Source organism: Lagenorhynchus albirostris, chromosome 12 (assembly GCF_949774975.1).
Source record: "Lagenorhynchus albirostris chromosome 12, mLagAlb1.1, whole genome shotgun sequence".
Taxonomy (NCBI): domain Eukaryota; kingdom Metazoa; phylum Chordata; class Mammalia; order Artiodactyla; family Delphinidae; genus Lagenorhynchus; species Lagenorhynchus albirostris.
In genome coordinates this window covers 66087998-66107861 of record NC_083106.1, presented here as the reverse complement: position 1 = coordinate 66107861, position 19864 = coordinate 66087998, and the positions used below count along the sequence as shown (strand labels likewise).

The following is a 19864-nucleotide window of genomic DNA, read 5'->3' as shown; positions in this document are numbered from 1 at the left end:
CTCTTCTAAGGTTTCTCTCATGTATACTCTTGTCAGTTCCTTTTAGTTAGTCAGTATTAGAACCAGAAGAGCAATTCTATTCTCAAACTCGCTACCCTCTTAAAGGTGAAACTGCCGATAAGGCACATCAATGATCACTCAGGTATTCTTTCTATTAGTTGAAGAGAATTCTGATAGCTATTTATATGGTTGAAGTTCTGTATCATGCCTCTCCTTTGCCCTACTCTTGTAAATGGGAATTGGAACATGGAGCTGGTAATTGCTCTGACTCTATAACCCATAAAGAACTCCTACTATACTATCAGTTTTGTGTCTCTCTTTTCTAATCTCTTCCTAGTGCTCTTTTGCAGGCTCCTGCCTTCATGTTTCTTGACTTGCTTACAGAACTTCTGGATATATGGTGCTGCCCTGCTTTTCCTCCCAGTTGGTGACATTTTTAATTTGAATATGGAATTCCTTCTCAGCCATGTCTCGATGTGATGCCCTTTTGCTCACCAGGTTATGTGGGTTACCTAAGAAATTCTATGTATCACCCTGGCAACAATCTCCAATTCAATTTAATTACTCCTGCTTCACTCACTGATAGACAGACATTGGAAACTGTAAATATTGCTTCTGTCTTCCCCTTCTCCTTGGCTTATCCAATGATTCACCAAATACTTCTCACTTTCACATCAATGTCAAACCTGCTTGCTTCTGTGATAATTGGTGTCATGAGTTGAGCAGGATATTCGTTTCCCTCCCCCTCCCCCCTTTCAGTTTAAAGCACGAGACTTATGCGCTGTGGGTTCTCAATAACTATTGGTTGAACTGAATTGAGCTAACTCTAGTAATGCCTGCCAGGGCAAGCAGAGGATTTGAGTCCTCCTTTCACATGACAATCCATCACATATTCGAAGACATCTGTCGTGCCTGGTTAGGGAATCTTTTTTTCCTTCAAGAACTAAAGTCATATTTTCCATCTGAAATGAAAACTGAAGAACTGACAGATCACACACATCTCTTATGGAAAATGTTAGTTTCTTCTTGACCTCTGGAAGCAAGTGGGTTTATTTTTTAATTTTATTTATTAGTTATTTATTTATTTAAAATTTATTTTTGGCTGCATTGGGTCTTCATTGCTGCATGAGGGCTTTCTCTAGTTGCAGAGACCGGGGGCTAATCTTCTTGAGGTGCGGTGGCTTCTCACTGTGGTGGCTTCTCTTGTTGCGGAGCACGGGCTCGAGGTGCGCGGGCTTCACCAGTTGTGGCTTGCAGGCTCTAGAGCGCAGGCTCAGTAGTTGTGGCGCACAGGCTTAGCTGCTCTGCGGCATGTGGGATCTTCCCAGACCAGGGCTTGAACCCGTGTCCCCTGCGTTGGCAGGCAGATTCTCAACCACTGTGCCACCAGGGAAGTCCAGCAAGTGGGTCTACATTCCACTAATACCCCAATCGCCATGAGGACTCTGTGTCACCAAGGGAGGATCACTGGTCTTTAGTGGGGAAAGTAATCTGACCCTGACAACTTGGGCAACTCTGCTGCCATTTCCCCTTTCATTTGCAAAACAGGAATAAATAAATAGGGACATGCTGAAGAAATTCAGATAATACACTTGAAAGGCTTTTGAGACACAAACACTGAAAATTCTAAAAAGATGTGTATCGTCTTTTCAAGCAGAGCTTTTCCATTTGCAATGGAAGTGGGTGTTACTGTGGCTCACAGAAGGAACAAAGCTACAGATTTTGCCTTATGGGTATGGTATCCAACAGCAAGAGAAGTATTTCTACCGTCTTTAGTTTCCTTCATCTCAGTCCTTTACTAACCACCCTAAAACAGAAGTCAAGGCGTGCTGACTGGGTTATCCAAGGCTGTACGGTAAGCCGGGGTAAATGCATATATGGAAACCAGACGTTTTGCCAAAGGGACTGTATACTTCTGATTTCCACTCCCCTCTCCTGTTTCCACAGTGGGCTCTGCCAATGGGGAAGAGTCGATGCTGATGCAATGCAGGCACCATCTGTGCTCTGTGAGGACTTAAACAGCGGCCATCAACACAAAGCTTCCCTATGTGAGCTGGACAACGGCTGCCCTGGAGCCGAAGGACTCGCAGACGGAACACACAGCTCTGTAGAAATCAGAGCTGCAAGAATCGTTAGGACACAATACCCATGCTCCTGGATGGGAGCATGAAGTCAAGTTTGTCACTCAGCCACTTCCTCTCCTTTCCCCCTATTTCTCATCTTTTCTATGTGTGATTCCCGACGTCAAGGGAGGGAATGAAGAGCAAGCCGATTCCATCCATCAGCGTGGCCAGGGCTGCCGCACAGGCTCCGGATGCGCAGGCTCAGCAGCCACGGCTCATGGGCTCAGCCGCTCCGCGGCATGTGGGATCTTCCCGGACCGGGGCACGAACCCGTGTCCCCTGCATCGGCAGGTGGACTCTCAACCTCTGCGCCACTAGAGAAGCCCAGGGCTGCCGTTTTTGCCTGGATCTGCTGGGCTCTGGCCCTGTAGCCTTCCACAGCCTTCCCTGGGACACTAGGGCGCCAGACTTGCAAATGACATCAAGGGGACAGGGAGCAAGCTTTGCTGAGAAGGGCAGTGTGCTGGGACTTGAGACTTCTGGGGCATGAAGGCAGGGGCCTGTTTTGGACAGTGGTGTCATCTCTGGTAGCACTGCTGATGCAGGTGAGACAGAATTTCCACCAATGACTGGGTGGCTGTATCCAGTTTCTGTGGGGCTGAAACACACTTTTTATGCTAACTCAGGGGATGGTGAGAAAAGGAAATAAGTCACAGGTGCATCCAAAATGCACCTTGGAGGCTGTTCTGGGCCACCTATTTTGAATGTGGCTTGGAACTGTTACGAAAGATCTCTTTCCTTACAGCTCCTAACTAGGGAAACACCTTTTCTACTATTAATAAAGATAACCAAGCATCCTGAAAACAAACTTTTGTTTTTTGACAAACACCAACTCTCAAGAACAAAACAACGTGTTTTGTTTTGGGTGAATCAAAGTATTTCTGAATATACCTTTAAGGATGCGAGTTGGAGCTTCCCTGGTGGCGCAGTGGTTGAGAGTCCGCCTGCCGATGCAGGGGACACGGGTTCGTGCCCCGGTCCGGGAAGATCCCACGTGCCGCGGAGCGGCTGGGCCCGTGAGCCATGGCCGCTGAGCCTGCGCGTCTGGAGCCTGTGCTCCGCAACGGGAGAGGCCACAACAGTGAGGCCCGCGCACCGCAAAAAAAAAAAAAAAAAAAGGATGCGGGTTAAGGCACCAACAATACTTGGGGGTGTTCCAGTATTTTGACGGAATTTTAGTCATCGAAGTTGGAAATCAGAAACCTAACAAACCATAATGCAAAACAAGCCCTCCAGTTTCCTCGCACTATTATAGTAGGAAATACTTGGCTCCTGGCAGGGAGGACCCTCCACAGCAGATTATCAGCAGCCTTCCAGAGCAGCGGAGCTTTGAAAACCTCACCTAAGCTAGCAGGTGTCTGGACAGCACTGTCATTTCTATTTATTTTTCTTTTTTAAATTTATTTAATTTATTTAATTTTGGCTGCGTTGGGTCTTCGTTGCTACGTGCGGGCTTTTTCTAGTTGCGACGAGCGGGGGCTATACTCTTCGTTGCGGTGCGCAGGCTTCTTATGCCGGTGGCTTCTCTTCTTGCAGAGCATGGGCTCTAGGTGCACGGACTGCAGTAGCTGTGGAACGTGGGCTCAGCAGTTGTGGCTCACGGGCTCTAGAGTGCAGGCTCAGTAGTTGTGGCCACGGGCTTAGTTGCTCTACGGCATGTGGGGTCTTCCGGACCAGGGCTCGAACCCGTGTCCCCTGCGTTGGCAGGAGGATTCTTAACCACTAGCACTGTCATTTCTTTAACAAGCATAGGATCCCAGGGCTTAAGAATCTCTAGGTAGAGTCATCATTGTGGTAAAAATACTGATACTCAAAGCAAAAGGGAAAACTAATACCACTTCTCCACTCATGACCTCTCTCTTCTCTGTTGATACCATCTTTCCTCTCTCCTGCACCTTGATGACCTTTCTGGATCCTCAATCCCAGGGAGGCTGGAGAGTCTTTGGGTAAATGCTCCCGACATGGACTGTGTTTCCAGCAGCAACGCCCTGCTTTAGAAAGCAAACTATTTTTTTTTTTTTTTGGCCACGTGGCATGTGGTATCTTAGTTCCCCAACCAGGGATCGAATCTGCACCCCCTGCATTGGAAGCACGGAGTTTTAACCACTGGACCACCAGTGAAGTCCCTACAGAGCAAACTTAATTCTCTTCCATCTGATCTTCCAGATTGCCCCCCAACTGACCCCCCTTTCAGTCTCATCTCCAGTTATCCTCCTGAGCCAGACCGCCAGCCTTTCTCTGGCCTTCTAGCATTCGCTCAAGCTGTGCTCACTGCCTGGAAGCATTCTTCACTTTGCTTTACTGATTCCAACTGTACCTGTGACATCTGTGGAGGACAGGGGAGGGGGTGTCCATCAGTATGGAATGCAAGGCCAGGGGAAACCCTTGCAAAGGAGGTGGCGATTAAACTGGACACCTCCCACCCACCCACCTGGACAACAGCTACTGCCTATAGACCCCCAGACCTTCCTTCACATGAGTGAATTCAATCACATGAGTGCTGTTTTGCCTTGTTATCTGAATGTGGTGCCTTTTAAAACAATTTTATTTTATTTACAATGTGGTGTTAATTTCTGCTGTACAGAAAAGTGATTCAGTTATACATACATATATTCTTTTTCATATTCTTTTCCATTATGGTTTATCATAAGATATTGAATATTGTTCCCTGTGCTAGAGAGTAGGACCTTGTTGTTTATCCACTCTATATATAATAGTTTGCATCTGCTAATCCCAAACTCCCACTCCTTCCTCACCCCCACTTCCTCCCTCTTGGTACCCACAAGTCTGTTCTTTATGTCTGTGAGTCTGTTTCTGTTTTGTAGATAAGGTCATTTGTGTCATATTTTAGATTCCATATGTAAGTGATATCATATGGTATTTGTCTTTCTCTTTCTGACTTTCTCTGCTTAGTATGATAATCTCTAGGTCCATCTATGTTGCTGCTAATGTGTTGTGCCTGTCTTGATGAGAAATTCCTGGAGGTCTACTTTTCATGTGCCACCTGAGTGTATTCTAATAAAGTCTCACAAGTCTTCCTGCGCTGTCAGGAAGGGTTTGTTACTTCTTCTCAGAAGGCATTAGCATTACACATTTCAGAAGAATTAACAAAAGGTCACATTTTCATGTCAATTAGATGATACAGTATTCACAAAAGGCTACATGATAGGAAATCATTAGACCACAGAGCAGTGCTGGGGCCATGAGGATTTCTGTGTACATCCTAGGTGTCTCGCACAAACAAGATGTGAGTCAATAATCAATCCAAAAATATTTACTCAAGCATTTGCTGTGTTGGGTGCTGAGGAGAATTTGAAAGAAGCAAAAAATAGTCTTACCCTGGAGTAACTCAGGATGTATTCCAGAGAATACAACTATCCCATAGTTGCAGAGAATCATTAAATGTTAAACGATATATTGTTGAGACTCCTGGTACAACAGAAAGTGCGAGAAGAGGCATGGGTATGGGCTGTCTGATAGCACTAAGCTTGAATGCGAGCTGGCGGAGGACAGGAGAGCACACAACCCATACCCTCAAATACTGTGACCCTGACCTTGGCCAATGTCAAAAACATCCTCATGGCTGTCTAGGAAAGAATCTAGGATTTAACACCCTTGTCTGTTTGAGAGAAACCAGTGTCCTCCGATCCATTTGAATGAAACTTCAACTGGATCTCGTAAAAGGGACGCCAAGGTAGAAACAGAAACGATCTGTTGGGAAAGGCTAATGGTGCTTAGAAAGCCACAGAGCACAACAGTTGGGGTTTCAGAAGGGCACCCGTATACCATCGCCGTAGAAGCTGCAGGAGCTGGAAGTTGGTTTGAAAGTGAAGGCTGGGAGAGTTAAGTGGACGAGCAAAACTGTCTCTTCCTTAGCACATGCTAAGTGAGACTCACAGGATTTTACAACTGCGGCATGGGGACACTTCTAGATCAGCCTGAGAAAAAGCAAAAGCAAAATCCACTTTTATACTAAAGCAGGAAAAACGACATAGCAGGGAAGACATTTCAGAAAGTTAAACAGGAAAAAAAGAATATAAGGTAACGAAGCAAAATGGTGAAATGTCTAAGAAGCAACTGCAAGAAGAAAAAGAAGCTGGGCGGGGTCAGAGTTCACAGGTAGCTCCAGGGGACACTGAGAGCCACGGAGGCCATGTGAAGTCCAGTGTCCCCCTTGAGGGAGTGCTGTCCTGCCAGCTCTGGGATGGGGTCTTGCGCTGCCCTGTTCCCAGCTGTGCCCCTGAAGCAAAGCACTGCCCCCAGCCAGCTCCAAAGACAGTTCTACATCCTTACTCTTGGTGGGAAGAGAATCCAGTTTGCCCCTCACCACAGTCACAGAGCGGACACCAGAACACTTTATCTGGCATTTGGAAGGAAAAGAATGTCAAAGGGGCTTTTATTGCACCTGACCAGATAATTAGGTAATTAGCACGGTTGACTGATAGGGTACATCTACATGCATCTGTATATCTCTAGGGAGGCATATTTTCAAAAATGTACTATCAAGTGCTTTTTATTATAATTTTTTTTTTTTTCCTGGAGAGCATTTCATTTCTCAAAAAGGATGCCAGCCACGTTTCCTCTCCACGCCAGTATGGCCCTTTTTCGCTTTGTCAAGCTGGACTGCAAACAGAGAAGAAGCGAAGCTGTTTCTAATCCCCCATGGATCTTACAACAAGCCCTGAAGCACGGGCTGGCTCCTTTCTCCCCGCCAGGCGCCCACCTTCGGGTCGGGGCGGTGGTGTCGGGGGAAGCACTGTTTAGGAATGTGGTCTTGCTGAAAAACAGAGAATACCAGGAGAGGTAGCACAAGGACACAAGAGATGTACAGATTTGGGTCGCAGGGCAAGTCAGAGAAAGAGAACGAGACAAGGGGAAGCCAGTTGCCTCAGAAAAAGTACGTGGCATCTGAATGGTGTACTTTTTGGGCGGAAAAAGGGAATTTGGAACCTGTCATTTGTTCATCACACAGAAAACATTCTTAGCTGATCATAATGAAAGAAACCTAAAAAAGGCCATTGAATTTGTTCTTCGTTCATCCTGGACGATAACATGACTTTATGCAACTCCTCAATCTGATTGCTAGCCCATCACTAAGTCTGTGCACAGGGAGGATTCATTCTGATTAGGCTTTTCCTCCTGCATGCTGAATTTCCTTCAGCTTTAAGAGGAAGAGTGGAGTAAATAGTCTAAGTGATTTGGTGCACTTTTACTTGTATAGTGTTAATAACACTTTAGAGCTGGCATCTCCCCGGTCGTTTTAGTTCACCTTCGCCACTCAGTGATACGGGAGCACCTGCGTCAATCTGGCCAGCGTGCAGCCTCACGTGGAGACCAGTGGGTCCCAGTTCCACCACAGTCTTAGCAGGAATAGGTGTGTGAGCTGAGGATTCTGTCACAAGACGAGGCAGTGAGACAAGGCAGGTCTCCCCACAGGGGTTCACGATACGGGAAGCTTCTGGTGACCACCTTGGCAGTGTAGGGCACAGACCCCCTTATTCCTTTACCAAATGAATACTGACCGCCTCCCATAGTTCCATAGAGTCTCAGGTGCTGGGGGGTCAAATAATGAATAAGGAAGAAAGGGTGCCTGGTCTGAGAGGTTCTAGGCTGATGAGACAGAGACAAGTCAGCAGCTGATAAGAGCTGGAATGGGTGGGGTCCAAGTGCTGGCAGAAGGGGGTCTGGCTCTGAGGAAGTGGCACCCAGGCTGAAGCCTGGGTGAGGATCAGCTAGGTATTGGGAGGGAACTGGTGGATCCTGTGGAAGAAAAGGAATGTGCAAAGACACAGGAGAGAACCCGGCCCACAGCAAGGGACGGCAGAAGTACAGCTGTGGTGGGCGCGAGGATGGGGGGATGGGGGGACGGGGGGTGTGGAAGAGAGATGTGAACAGATTAGAGAGGCCATAAGGAGGAAGAGCGGGCGGTGTGTGAGGACCCAATTCAAGACTGAGAATTAAAAGAGGGTCACAGTGCTTCTAACTCACTAACCAAAGCCATAACCTGGACACCACATCAGTGACAGTAAGGTTCCAGTCAGAAGCCATTTGGGACATGCCTCATATTTCCCTGTGTGACGGTTTCAGCAGGAATTAACGTTCACAGGAGCAACCAAGGTACTTTAGGATTCAGAGTCATAAATTACTGAGGGGGATGAGGCTCAGAATTCTGTAGCCTAGAGCTTTCTTTAAGGGAAGACAACCATTGATGCCAGTTATTTTAGCTACTGCATGATGTAGGATTTGTTTTTTGTTTTTTTTTTTTTTTTTTTTGCGGTACGCGGGCCTCTCACGGTTGCGGCCTCTCCCGTTGCGGAGCACAGGCTCCAGACGCGCAGGCTCAGCGGCCATGGTTCACGGGCCCAGCCGCTCCGCGGCATGTGGGATCCTCCCGGACCGGGGCACAAACCCGTGTCCCCTGCATCAGCAGGCGGACTCTCAACCACTGTGCCACCAGGGAAGCCCATGATGTAGGACTTTTAAAAACAGCCAACTTGCCCAATAAATCATTCTGGTCTGGCAATGAGAAAGAGCTGAAAGTTCTTACAGAATGTGAGGAGTCCATTTTTTTAAAAATTTAAATAAAGATGAATGGAAGAGAGACGAACTAGCATAACATGAGATGGCTTGTTGAAAATAGCAACGGTCACAGATGGAGAAAGGCAACCTTCCTCCTGTCCACTGAGTCTGGTGTTAACTGGGGAGCAGCTGACCAGTTCCATGGCCATGGTCCATACAGTTTCTTCCATCATCACTTGAGTGGACTTCAAACTGCAAAGTGGACTTTCTGACTCTGACCCTCCTGCCTCCCTCTTGTAAGAACTCTTGTGATTACACTGAACCCAACTAGATAATCCAGGATCATCTCCCTATCTCGAGATCCTTAACTTAATCCCAGGCTTTGGGGATTAAGATGTAGACATCTTTTGTAGAGAACAAACGTATGGACACCAAGGGGGGAAAGCAGCGGGAGGGTGGGGTGGTGATGGGATGAACTGGGAGATTGGGAGTGACATATATACACGGATGTGTATAAAATGGATAACGAATAAGAACCTGCTGTATAAAAAAATAAATAAAATAAAACTCAACCCCCCCCCCAAATCCAACAAACAACAACAACAACAAAAAGATGTAGACATCTTTGAGGGACCATTACTCTACCTACCACACTGTTTTTTTTTTTTTGGCCGCGCCGCGCGTCTTGCGGGATGTCTTAGTTCCCCAACCAGGGATTGAACCCTGGACCATGGCAGTAAAAGTGCCGAATCCTAACCACTGGACCACCAGGGAATTCCCCACACTGGGTTATTATAAAATCTACAGAGCTCGTTTCTCAGATGTGTCTTTTTTTTTTAATTAATTTATTTATTTTTGGCTGTGTTGGGTCTTTGTTGCTGCGCGCGGGCTTTCTCTAGTTGCAGTGAGCGGGAGCTACTCCTCGTTGTGGTGGCTTCTCTTGTTGCGGAGCACAGGCACTAGGGCACGCGGGCTTCAGTAGTTGTGGCACGTGGGCTCTAGAGTGCAGGCTCAGTAGTTGTGACGCACGGGCTTAGCTGCTCCGTGGCATGTGGGATCTTCCCGGACCAGGGCTCAAGCCCATGTCCCCTGCATTGGCAGGCGGATTCTTAACCACTGCACCACCAGGGAAGTCCTCAGATGTGTCTTATGCTTTCAGTGCTTCAAAACTGAGGCTGCAGACAAAGGCAAGTCCTTATGTAAGCCAAGGTGACCTAGATATTCAGGTCTTTATGTGATCAAGTGGAGTGAATTGAGGAGTCATCAATGGGTAAAGTGAAGAAAAAGCAGGAAAATTTCAGATCTCAGGTATTTTCTCTTTGCTTTCATTTTACATTAAGATTTTTTCAGCATCTTTTTCATTATTTCTTGTGTAAAGGCAAATTTCTAGTGCTGGGCTCACAGGGACTTCTGTGTGGCAGAGGGAAACCTTGAACAAAGGCTGGAGAGACTTGCTGTCTCCACTCCTACAGCTGACATGTTTGTGACCCCAGGCCTTATTTTCCACCTGTTAAAAACCCAGCACTTACATCTTTAATGAGCATTCCTATTGTCATCACTGAGGCCAAGGGTTAAGAACATGGGCTCTGGAGTCAGGTTGCCTAGGCTCATAATTTGGCTCCTTAATTTAGGAGCTGACCTTCGGGCAAGTTAATTAATCTCTCTTGCCTCAGAGTCCTCATCTGGCCTATGGGAGTAATAACAGTAGCAATCCTATAGTGACAATGAGTTAAACATGTAAAGTGCATGGAGCAGTGCCTGGCACATAGTGAATGCTCAATAAAGGTTTTTTTTTTTTTTGCAGTATGCGGGCCTCTCATTGTTGTGGCCTCTCCCGTTGTGGAGCACAGGCTCCGGACATGCAGGCTCAGCGGCCATGGCTCACGGGCCCAGCCGCTCCGCGGCACATGGGATCTTCCCGGACCGGGGCACGAACCCGTGTCCCCTGCATCGGCAGGCGGACTCTCAACCACTGCGCCACCAGGGAAGCCCTCAATAAAGGTTATTTTTAATCATCATCATCACTAGATTAGACCCAAGGGATGTACCAAAGAGAAAATATAGCCCTTTTCCTTAGTGCTGGGTCAGATGACTTTTAAGACCAAGGTTTTATGATTCCCAGTATATCATGGAAGAAAAGCACTCCTTTGACTTTCTCACTTCCCATGCATCATGCTGCACTAGCAAGATCTTTTAATATTTCTCCTTGCTGAGAAGTAAGGGCATCAAGTCAAAATTGATATGTAAAAATTACTGTCCCATTATCACCTGCTGGCCTTGCTAATAAATCTTAGCTTAATGAAGCATATGTATCCTTTCAGAAGAACAGGACATAACCCAAACTAGAGGGATATGGGCTCTAGCTTGTTTAAAACAGTACCTTAAAAAAGCTCACTGCAGGGGCTTCCCTGGTGGCGCAGTGGTTGAGGGTCCGCCTGCCGATGCAGGGGACACGGGTTCGTGCCCCAGTCCGGGAAGATCCCACATGCCGCGAAGCAGCTGGGCCCGTGAGCCATGGCCGCTGAGCCTGCGCGTCTGGAGCCTGTGCTCCGCAACGGGAGAGGCCACAACAGTGAGAGGCCTGCGTACCGCAAAAAAAAAAAAAAAAAAACCCTCACTGCATAACTGCATGCCCATATATACAAATGCTATAATTTTCTTGGGTCAAAGATCATTTTCAAAAAGTAAGCACATATAGTGGAATCTTTAAAAAGAAAGATACAAATGAACGTATTTCCAAAACAGAAAGAGACTCACAAACATAGAAAACAAACTTATGGTACCAAAGGGGAAAAGGGTGGGGGAGGGATAAATCAGGAGTTCGGGATTAACAGACACATACTGCTTTATATAAAATAGATAACTAACAAGGACCTACTATATAGCACAGGGAACTATACTCAATATTTTATAATAACCTATGAAGGAAAAGAATCTGAAAAAGAATATATCTATATATCTATATATATATATCTGAATCACTGTGCTGGACACCTGAAACTAACACAATATTGTAAATCAAATATACTTCAATTAAAAAATCTACAGTTGAAAGCTAAAAAAAAAACCAACATAAGCACATACACATCTATACTCGTGGCAGCTTTTAAAGCAGGTTCTACAAGGTTCAACAAGTTATTTTTGAGAGTAGGCCTTCAAATAGCTCTCCTCCACTTGAAATCTGAAGTGTGGAAAGTGGAGTGGATGTATGTTCTACAGAAAGAGTCGGCAATAAAAAATAGAGGACACTTACAGCTGTAGTAAGCTAGGAGGAGTTTATACAGTGAGTTTTAAATCAGACTCAGAATTGGCTGGTGTTATCCACTGAAAAAAATCCCATTGAGTTTGGCCTCCTGAGGATGTTTTCTGGGTGAGGCAGACCCTCGACCAGGCAAAGCTTCAGATGCAGACTTCTCTATTTTCAAAAGGATCTGAAGAGCCAGAAATTTTGCTAATGGAATACAGGAATGAAAATGAATATTACATTTCTACTTGGCTAGCAGCTACCTTGGTATTAAAATTGGCTGATGTAGTTCTGTCCTAGTGGCTGAAATTCTTCCATCTTATTATTACCTCTTTAAAGAGACTTGAACAACTTCATTTATTCCTTCTCTGTCTCTCGTCCTTTTCTTTCTTCTATTCAAACACTTCTACAAAACATAGTGTTCCATTAAAAGAAAGCCAAGGGCTTCCCTAGTGGCGCGGTGGTTGAGAGTCCGCCTGCTGATGCAAGGGACATGGGTTCGTGCCCCGGTCCGGGAGGATCCCACATGCCACGAAGTGGCTGGGCCTGTGAGCCATGGCCGCTGAGCCTGTGCATCCGGAGCCTGTGCTCCGCAACGGGAGAGGCCAGTGAGAGGCCTGCGTACCGCAAAAAAAAAAAGCAAACAAGAAAAAAAGAAAGCCAACCCTGTAAGTCCATTGAACTTCTTCTTTTGTTCCTCTGATACTAAAATCTTTGTTATTTTGCTCAAGTTATCATCACATTCGCTAGGCACACAACAGGTGCTCAATAAAGTTGGTTTTTTCCTTCTTTCTCTCCTTGGTCCCTATTTGGTAACCCATTTCTTCCTTTAGTCTTCGGTTTACAAACCACTTGCTATATCATTGACTCCAAGAGCCTCCTTCAGACTCTCCATCATTTATTGGGAAGCTTAGCCCAAACTGAGATAACTCTCGTAAGACATCTTGGAAGTAAAAGGGTTCAGAAAAAAACAACGTCCCACTTATCAAAAATGAAGTGCTTTTGTTCTCATTTCAGATCTGGTGGCACAAGGGAAGTATCAGCTTTCAGAGGTCCCCATGAAATATTCGACAAGATATGTGAAATGTTTCTCTTCATTTGGGCTGCTTGTTTCATAATACAGTCGATGTGTTTCTCGAGAAAAACAAGGTCAATTCAATTGATCCAACAACTGAATTGTCGGTTTTGGCGACAGACACACACACACATAAATGCTCACGCTCTCCCAGTTTTAACAACACTTTATCTAATTTAGAACCACAAGAACTAGGAAATTAAGAGTTAATACTTAAACCCCATCCTTAATTAATTCTGTCATGTCTGAGTATCACTCTTCCCATAGCAAGCAAGATCACCACCCCCTGTTCTGAGGCCACTAGACAGAGAATGAAATCAGCTGTAACATTACTGTGTCACGATGGAGGGAATTAGGGATGAGCCTGGAGAACAAGCTTGGGTGCTCTTTGTATGAGAGTGGGAAGCAGGATGGGAGGGAAAGAAAGGAAGACAAAATAAAAAGAGTAGAAAAAGTAGGCACCGTAGCCGCAGGCAAGCTCCTGCTTGCCTTCCACCTATGCCGACAGAGGGCATCTTAAAAGGCAGGGTGCAGACGGCTGCCCTAGTTACAGCAACGCAGCCTATTAGCAGTCTAAGCTCCCAAAGGAACTTGAAAGAACAGACGCAACAACAGACATCACAGCTGATGGAACGCTGTGGTCTTACGCTTTCTCCTGCAACTGTGCATGTGAGCAGGATAAAGGAGGCTTCTCTTACTCAGCTGAAATGCCCCTTGGTTTGCTTATTTCCAAGGGATAAGGAAACCCATTCCAAGGAATGGTTTGAATTACTGCTCTTTCAACAACATTATGGGTCATGTATCCACTAAAATGAATCTATTGCGCTATACTTCTTTATCATGAATCATTGTTTTAATTTTTAACCCAACCCAGCAGGAAACCATGTGTTTACCCCATGTAACTTTCATTCGATCATGGAATTAATAAAATCTCTGTTACCTAACAGAAGAACCCACGGGACTCTTTCAGGGCAATGACAAATTAAAAGAGGGAACTGCCTTCTCTAATGGCTGCTTGGTCCTGCAGCAGGTAAAATCACACACAAAATAGCAAAAAGCAAATTTACTAAGTTGCCTCCTACATTTACTATTTCATCAGGAGGAGGTCCGCTCTCTATCTATAAATTCATTTTTCCTAAGGCTTCCTCATCAGATGACTAGGTCCTGCCAATAAGTGATACTCTCAAATTGTCATCTGCCTATAAACTGTTAAATGGTATTTTTTATTTTTGCAATTTGGAAAAATGTATCATGCAGAGAGGAACGCCTAGCTTGATGCTGTTAGTATGTACAACGAACTTCCTCATCCTGTCTAATGTACCTCTTTCAGTGAAAAGAATGACATTACAAAATAGTTCTTCTTGGGTGTATTCAGAAAATGCATACATATATTCATTATTAGGACTCTTCAGATTTACTGAAAAATACCTACTTGAACCTAAAACATGCGCAGAAGGTTAGCTATTATCTTAATCCTAAATTCCGCTATTATATTTCTATCACAGATGTTCTGTGCTGATGGAAAGTCTAAGCTATTTGGATTTGCCAGCTTGGATTAATAACTACCCATCTCTAATCATTAATGATGCTGGTTCCAGTTCAGTGATTGAAATGGGTAAAAAAAAATTTCATTTTATTCTTTCCTTATGAAAGAGCTGTTGGCTTGGCAATGCATTTCTTTCTGGAAAAAAGTCCTTTTGAAAAGGAGAATACTGAAAACGGTGTAGGAAACACTAGAGAAGAATAGAAATTCATTTTAAAGCAGTGCACCGTGTACAAATGCTGTCTTACAAATAGGATTATTTAATTTAAACCTTAGATCTGTCAAGCTCCATTACTTCAAATGGAGCCTGTCGTTTCTTGAGTTCATTATATACCGAGATTATATTACAATTTATGTTAGGTTCAGTCATTGCTGAGATACAAGGCAGTTAAAAAAAAATTACACAGCAGTGTCAGTAAATAGAGCAAAGTCACTGCACTGTTGGGAAAGGCAAAAAGTCATCTTGCTAAATGAGGATCCAAGCTGTCCTGTACCGAGACTGCTACTAATAAATAAAAGGCCTCTGGGAAAAGTGCTGAGCGTAGGCTGGATCTATTTTCAGCTTGCATCAGCAGCTGCTGCCCCTGGGATCACATCTTTACGCATACTCTACACCATATGTAATCACTCCAGTGCTGCGACCAGTAAGATAATGAAAGAGCATGGCATAAATCTATACTTGAGTGGAATGCTAAATGAGAAAAATAATACAAAAAGGGGAAATAAACCGCATTTTCAAGTCATTAGGAAGAAAGACTTTGACATATGAAGTGCTGCAACCATTAATAGCACTTATCATATAGAGTGGAGACAAAGAGACAAATTAATCAAACTGACAGAACTGGGACATTTTATGCTAATGCAGGCTCCTGGGTTTTAGTCTGTATTCCTCTGTGTCTGGAAAACTGATACCATTACAGAGCAGGAAATTGCACGAATAACACGCAACAGATCATAAAAATTCACACACCAACTGCAGAAACACTGCCAAAAGCTCTGTAAAAACAAGGATGGAGACCTCAGCAGAGGAACTACCAGCAAGTAATTAATGCAAATAAGTCCAGGAATATCTCCCATTCATGCACTGTAATTAACTCTAGACTTCTCGTTCATAATGATAGTGATGAAACCGAAGCCTAGAGAGTGAACTCTGCAGTTAGCCAGAGGAGGCTGCCCAGGCCCTGATTCCAGGCTGTTTGCCAGCAGCCGGGGTGACTGCTGCTCCAGCCTAAATTTACTGCCTGGGTTGGGTTAGCCTTAAAAGATACGAAATAAACATAAAAACATTAACTTACAACTTTAAAAGGGAGGAGGGAGAGACATAAATTGCTAATGCAAAGAAAAGCCAAAATGTTCACGTATGGTTGTGCGAGTGGTAGAGAGTCAGAGAATCTGATACTGAAAGCATTTTTATGAAACACATGCTGTCCCTGACTTACAAACAGCCCTCACTTTATGAATAAGCTGGACTTAAAAGTGAATGGCAGGCAAGACCTCAGGAAGGCTCAGCGAAGCAACTGCCCTTTGTTTTCCAATTGTGAACTCCCAGCGTGGCCGGTGTGGGTAGGTCCACTGGTTCGTTTATACCCATCCATAGGGGTAAATGACTGCTGTGCTAAGATCTCCATCCCTCCCCAGAGGAAGCTCCTGCATCCTTGGCACTGGGTCCCTTAGCTGGAACTCCAAAGAATTGTCCCATTAAAAAAAAATGACAGTATGAATAGAAGTTAGGTGTGGCTTAAAAAAAAAATGCATCAGAACTAGAATCCTATGAGATCGTCTTTGCTGGCATTCAGGCCTCTGGCTCTCAGTGATTCTGTTCCAAGTCTTTCCTCTCATTCTCACCTAATATACACTACACATTTTCACACCTCTAGAACTTTCCTAAAGGAGAGCCTTCATTTATTTGACGGACGTTAACCAAATGGCTACCATGTTGGCATCGTCCTAGATGATGGATGTACAGATCAAAATTAACATCACCAGGGCTTCCCTGGTGGCGCAGTGGCTGAGAGTCCGCCTGCCGATGCAGGGGACACGGGTTCGTGCCCCGGGCCGGGAAGATCCCACATACCGCGGAGCGGCTGGGCCCCTGAGCCATGGCCGCTGAGCCTGTGCGTCCGGAGCCTGTGCTCCGCAACGGGAGAGGCCACAGCAGTGAGAGGCCCGCGTACCGCAAAAAAAAAAAAACTAACATCACCACTACCACCACTCAGAAATCTTGCATACGGATCTTACTGTCCAAATGAGGAGACGGACAAGCAATACTTCAATTACAGTGCAGTGTACAAGTTGCAATGACAGAGATATAGAAAGTTGTGACAGGCATATAATGGAGGGACACTCAACTTGAGAGGGCCTTTCCCCCCCGCACCTACTGAAATCCCACTCTCACCTCCTCTCCTCCACGAGAACTTCTCTTATTCTCTTATTAGAATTATCTATTCCTCCTTTGTAATGTCATAGCCCTTCGCTTATTCCTAGACTACAGAATTAACTTCCTTCTCGCTTTGCATGATGATAAACATCTGTTCCCTGAATAAATTTCAAAAAATGAAAGGCGATACAGATAGGAGATTTGGGAGCTGATTTAAGAAAGTAGCCACTATTCATAACCTGTTTCCAGGATAAAAGACACTCTCAGCAGTTCAGACAACTAATTTCTCAACAAACTTTTGGAATGTAATGTAGCTAAATTGCCTATCCTAGCCTTTGTTCCCTAGCCACTGGGCCACCAAAAATGTCACCTGGGGGGTTTCCCTGGTGGCGCAGTGGTTGAGAGTCCGCCTGCCGATGCAGGGGACGCGGGTTCGTGCCCCGGTCTGGGAGGATCCCACATGCCGCGGAGCGGCTGGGCCCGTGAGCCATGGCCGCTGAGCCTGCGCGTCCGGAGCCTGTGCTCCGCAGCGGGAGAGGCCACAACAGTGAGAGGCCCACGTTCCACAAAAAAAAAAAAAAAAAAAAAAAAAAAAAAAAAATCACCTGGGGAATTCCCTGGTGGTCCAGTGGTTAGGACTCCGTGCTTCCACTGCAGGGGGCACGGGTTCAATCCCTGGTTGGGGAACTAAGATCCCACATACCGTGCGGCGTGGCCAAAAACATAAAAATAAATAAAAAGATAATGATTGAGAATTTAAAAAAATGTAACCTGCATTTGCATGGACCAATGCATGAAACAATGGAAATGTTTCAAGTAGTGCAAATGTGAACTAAAGATTCTTCTCACAGTTATGTAACTTGCATATTAGGAAAAAAAAAATCCGTTCCAAGGGAGGACTCCTGCCTCGTATCAGCCTTGGTAAAATGAAAAGTGAAAAACACACCTGGCTTTCCATATGAAGATGGGACTAAGTTTGGCTGTATGCAGTACTGTATAGAAAAATGCTTTATAAGTACCCTTAAACTAGGTTGATTTATGACTATGATTAGAATCCAGGTGAGACTGTTTACAGTGGCAGATCTGGGAACAGAGCTAGACCACTGGGGCTAACCCTTACTATCAGGTACCACGCCTGAGTGGCCACCCTTCAGAGGGAGCAGAAGTGCCAGGTGTGGGTTTTCTTTAATGCCTTTCAGCCCTGAGGACACTTGCTGAGAACCCAGACCTTAGGTAGGTAAATCACCTAACAGCGCATCTGCAGAACCCCACTGGCCTCCGCTGCAAGGTGTTGAACCTTCTGCTGCTTTCTCTTTTTTTGTAAAGTCTGTATAACTTTTCTTTCTTTACATCATAGGATTTTAAAATATATTATTTTCATTCTGTGTATCTTTTGTATAATTTTAGCATATCTACAATTTTACCCTTTTGTTAATACAATCAGGTATACTATGGACTGGCTGTAGGTCCACTGATTTTCAGTATTTTTACCAATGACAGGGGTTAGAGGGGCCTTATTCTTTATGTGTTAAGCCTAAGGAGATGCCTGAATTAGAATTAAAGTTTAAAGATGAAAAATGGTATAAATTCTGATTAGGCTCAATTAGATGGTAATATTTTGGGAAGAAAAAAGATTAAAACCCAAATGCAAGACAGAAAATAATTATTCAAGCTTATATATGATGAAAGCCAGTAAGATTTATAGTGATTCCTGTCTTTAAATCCAATTAGAAAGAGAATAGTTTCTCAATGAGGAAGAATATTGGGGAACATGATGGTGAAAACTGAAAACTGATGTTCAGGTTCCCTGAATTGATGAGCATTTTATTTAAATTGTTTATTGTTATGGCCCCTTATTATTATTTAATATAAGTATATTAAACTGAGAAAATGAAAAAGAGGCCAGAGAGAGGTCATATTTAAGAAAGTCTTTGAAGAAATGGGATGACGTACTATGAGAAAATGATTCTAGTGGCAGTGTAATAACCATTTTCAACAGGAATTCTTTTAAAAATATTGCATCTGGGGCACAGCACTGAGAATCTGACACACGGGCCAAATCTTGAGTCTTTCCTCTAAGTAGCTGTTACCTACAGGAAGCATGTGATTTGGTCCACCTCAGTCAATGTGATGTGATTTGACAGGGTTAGACAGAGCTCCATGTCTGTGGTTGGTGAGTACAAGTGGAATGATAACAACTTTTGCTATAATCACGGAGAGTGAAGAAAGGCAGATGGGGGCGGGGCAGGAGGGAAAGCGGTGGTTCTGTGGGACTCAGGTGGCTGGAGATATTTCTTAATAGAAGGCTACAGGTGCTGCCGAAGTTGTGAGTTTGGGGAGATCAGTTCATGGAGAAAAGAGCCTAAATTCATTGCTAGGACAGGGGGCCAAAGGCAGGGGATAAAAGTACAGAGCAGGGAAGATGAGGGAAGGGTATGAAGGGCTACAGAGGGAAATGCGAGGTGGTCCTGGGCAAGTTCCTGGATCAGGAACTTCCTGGCAATAAGCACTATTGAATCATAAGCTACTAGAAGGAAGTTGCGGTATCAACTTTCCTGGAGTTTTTTTTAATATTAATATTGAGAGATAAAAGTCTTTTTTTTTGGATTGTTCAGTTCCTTTTTTGAATACAGTCGTCTAGAATCTGATGACTTCTTATTTCTCTTTTTCCGAAAGGCACGTATCAGGATTGTATTTTAATATAACTGTGCCTTTCAGACATACATTCAGCTATGAGCCCAGTGCGTGTGAATTATAAGAAACATCTGAATGGAAATTTATGGACTATATTGTCATTATATATTTTTATGTCACTTCTTCCTCCCAACAGCTTGGGAAGTGAAGTGTGATGATTCTTATTCTCATTTTCTATAAAACTGTGGTGTGGAGAGTTTAAGCAACCTGCCCACAGTCGTGGGACTCGAGTCCTGAGCGCCTCACTCCAAATCATGTGTGACCCCCCCCACCTCTACAGCCATTCTAA

General features: G+C 44.6%; 1 protein-coding gene and 1 non-coding gene across 2 annotated transcripts in view; both read right to left on the bottom strand.

Moving 5' to 3' along the window:
- BACH2 (BTB domain and CNC homolog 2) overlaps positions 1 to 19864 on the bottom strand; it is a 119202-nt gene that overhangs the window by 31856 nt on the left and 67482 nt on the right. The window lies entirely within an intron of this gene.
- On the bottom strand, positions 9344 to 9416 carry TRNAK-UUU (transfer RNA lysine (anticodon UUU)). The gene has a single exon. It is a non-coding gene; the product is annotated as a tRNA-Lys (tRNA).